Below are 3,871 nucleotides of genomic sequence, written 5' to 3' on the forward strand. Positions count from 1 at the left end.
GACGTGTCCGATGGGATTTAGGTCTGGAAAACAGGTAGGCCACTCTATTCGCCTGATATCTTCTGTTTCAAGGTACTCCTCCACGATGGCAGCTCAGTGGGGCCGTGCGTTATCATTCATCAGGAGGAAGGTGCGACCCACTGCAACCTTGAAAAGGCGGACATACTGGTGCAAAATGTCATCCCGATACACCTGACAGTTCAAAGAACGGTGACTGATGCCCGAACAACAGGGAACTAACATGCATCGAGATTAGAAAGTAGTGCATTGATAATGGTTAGGCACTAGCCAAAATCTGGATTTGCGTAATAAAACTTGCACAAAAAAAGGACGACTAATTGTTGCGTTCTACAATTTATACACTCATGCTCATAAATTAAGGATAATGCGGATACATGGCGAAACAACGCTCTGGTGGGCAGTTTGCGGGCTTAGACCACTTCGGGGTATGACCATGCGGTGCATTTGACCTGCGGTCGTCGCACGGTGGCGCTGGAAGCAGTCCACATACGCAGAGGTGTGTTGGTGCATGTCAGAGTACAGTGCAGCGAGTAAGTGTGCAGACGTTTTCAGACGTGCTAATGGTGATTGTGTGTTGAAAATGGTTCAGAGAACACATATTGATGGTGTTATGAGGGATAGAATACTAGGGCGACTGGAGGCTGGTCAAACACAGCAGGTCGTAGCACGGGCCCTCCGTGTGTCACAAAGTGTGATCTCAAGATCATGGCAACGATTCCAGCAGACAGGAAACGTGTCCAGGCGCTACAGTACGGGACGTCCACAGTGTACAACACCACAAGAAGACCGATATCTCACCATCAGTGCCCGCAGACGGTCAAGGAATACTGCAGGTGGCCCTGCTCGGGACCTTACCGCAGACACTGGAACAGTTGTCTCCAGACACACAGTATACAGACGACTGAACAGACATGGTTTATTCGCCCGGAGACCTGCAAAGTGCATTCCACTGATCCCTGGTCACAGGAGAGCCCGTAAAGCCTGGTGTCAAGAACACAGTACATGGTCATTTGAACAGTGGTCCCAGGTTATGTTCACGGACGAGTCTATGTATAGTCTAAACAGTGATTCTCGTCGCGTTTTCATCTGGCGTGAACCAGGAACCAGATACCAACCCCTTAATGTCCTTGAAAGGACCTGTATGGAGGCCGTGGTTCGATGGTGTGGGGTGGGATTATGATTGGTGCACGTACACCCCTGCATGTGTTTGACAGATGTAACAGGTCAGGTGTACCGGGACGTCATTTTGCACCAGAATGTCCGCCTTTTCAGGGGTGCAGTGGGTCCCACCTTCATCCTGATGGATGATAACGCACGGCTCCACTGAGCTGCCGTCTTGGAGGAGTACCTTGAAGCCGACCGCGGTGGCCGTGCGGTTAGGGCGCTTCAGTCCGGAACCGCGTGACTGCTACGGTCGCAGGTTCGAATCCTGCCTCGGGCATGGATGTGGGTCATGTCCTTAGGTTAGTTAGGTTTAAGTAGTTCTAAGTTCTAGGGGACTGATGACCTCAGATGTTAAGTCCCATAGTGCTCAGAGCCATTTGAACCAGCCAAGTACCTTGAAACAGAAGGTATAAAGGCGAATGGAGTGGCCTACCTGTTTTCCAGACCTAAATCCCATCGAGCACGTCTCGGATGCTCTCGGTCAACGTATCGCTGCACGTCTTCAAACCCAGGACACTTCAGGAGCTCCGACAGGCACTGGTGCAAGAATGGGAGGCTATACCACAAGCAGCTGCTCGACCACGTGATCCAGTGTATGCCAACCCGTTGTGCGGTCTGTGTGCGTGTGCATGGTTATCATATCCCACACTGATGTCGGGTTACATGCGCAGGAAACATGGCGTTTTGTACCACATGTGTTTCGGGACGGTTTTCTCAACTTCTCACCACTATCGCGGACTTACAGGTGTGTGTCGCGTGTGTTCCCTAAGTGCCTATGCTGTTAGCTCCAGTTTTGTGTAGTGCCACGTTGTGTTGCACCACATTCTGCAATTATGCTTAATTTATGAGCATGAGTGTACATCACGTAACAGTCGCTGAGTGCACTCTCTTTCCTAGTGGAAGATAACCTGATGGTAATAATTGTTCAAAGCGACAGTCGCCAGTCTTATTGTATCTACTCCAACGGCGCAGGTAGTTCTGCCGCATTCTCGCCACGATCCCGGGAGTCTTTGTACACTGGGACAGGCAGCGCGTGATAAACAACGTACACCTCTGACTGAGCGGACATACTGTACACAACTTACATATACTAAGATGGTATCTGTTCTTTCGGACATGTCCGATAGAACAGATACCATCGGTGACCATGCAGAGGATAGTGCGACTGCAGGGATTTATCTCTGGCACGCCTCCCGCGAAACCCACATCCTCGGTGGCTCAGATGGATAGAGCGTCTGCCATGTAAGCAGGAGATGCCGGGTTCGATTCCCGGTCGGGGCACACACTTTCATCTGTCCCCGTTGACGTATGTCACCGCCTGTAAGCAGCTACTGGTGTTCATTTCATTCTAACGAGCTGCTTGGTCACCGATGGTACATGTCCGAAAGAACAGATACCATCTTAGTATATATATAGTTAACGCTCTCCGGCCATTTGATCATCTTTTTCTGTGCGAATGCACAAACAGTGCCCGAACTCTTAACGGGAATCGGCAACGCGCCGCGAGTATTAAGTATAATGGGCAGGGGTACTACGAATGTAGTGCGGGACAATACGTTGAGAATGTGGATTTCGCGGGAGGCGTGCCAGAGATAAATCCCTGCAGTCGCGCTATCCTCTGTGTCCTCGGTGGCTCAGATGGATAGGGCGTCTGCCATGTATGCAGGAGATCCCGGGTTCGTGTCCCGGTCGGGCACACATTTTCATCTGTTCCCTTTGACGTATGTCAACGCCTGTAAGCAGCTAAGGGTGTTCTTTTCATTGTAATGTACACAACGTAGCTCATAGCACGTGTGCCATGTGACGGCGGCATACATCACACCGGTGCATCAACCTGTGCCGCGCGCGCTCCACAATACCTGGTGTCAGTTGTTTATTGCATCAGACAGCCTGTGATGGGACCACGCTGAGGTGTGTTGCTGTGTGCAGTGAATGACGCGTAGTCAAAGATGGAGGGTCACTCATCACGAATGTTTGCAGACACGCATTTAATGTACGCTGCGGCAGGATGTAGTGCCCGAAGCACTAATGTACACAGAGCTCCTTCCCAATAGGCGTCATCCTAATTGGAAGAAATTTATCTCCATGGATATTTACGAGTGACGGGGTTGTTCACGCCACAGAGAGTCGGCCAAGGTTCCCGCCAAAGACATTTCCGAAAACCAGACTTTGAGGAGATGGCGTTGAATCGCATGACCGACCACCTAACAATAAGTACCTATCAACTTGCCCGTGAAACGCACGCTTCGAAGGATACAGTTTGGACAGTACTGATGGACTAGGTATCATAAGGAACGTGCAAACACTCGTACCACCGGATTTTGAGTCCCGCGTTCACGTGTGTCAACGGACTTTCCGCCGCAGTGCTGTAGTGCTGAACTTCGCACAGTTTGTATTGTTCACAGGCGAGGCCTCATTCACCCATTATGGTGTTTTCAACAGCCGCCATAGCCAAGTCTGAAGAGAGGAAAATTCTCATGCCATCCACGTCGGTGGCCACCGGCAACGATTCTCTGTCAACGTGTTGACGGACGTTGTCTGAGATCACCTAATACAACCTTATCTGTTGCCTCCCCGTTTGAGTGGTTCACGTTACCTGGTGTTCTACATCTACATGGATACTCTGCAAATCACATTTAAGTGCCTTGCAGAGGGTTCATCGAACCACCTTCACAATTCTCTATTA

General features: G+C 50.4%; 1 non-coding gene across 1 annotated transcript; it reads left to right on the plus strand.

Annotated features, from left to right (window-relative positions):
• The first annotated feature begins 2,392 nt into the window (after positions 1-2,392).
• Trnat-ugu lies at positions 2,393-2,466 on the plus strand. Its single transcript has one exon. It is a non-coding gene; the product is annotated as a tRNA-Thr (tRNA).
• The last annotated feature ends 1,405 nt before the right edge of the window (positions 2,467-3,871 follow it).

Source organism: Schistocerca americana, chromosome 5 (assembly GCF_021461395.2).
Source record: "Schistocerca americana isolate TAMUIC-IGC-003095 chromosome 5, iqSchAmer2.1, whole genome shotgun sequence".
Lineage (NCBI taxonomy): Eukaryota > Metazoa > Arthropoda > Insecta > Orthoptera > Acrididae > Schistocerca > Schistocerca americana.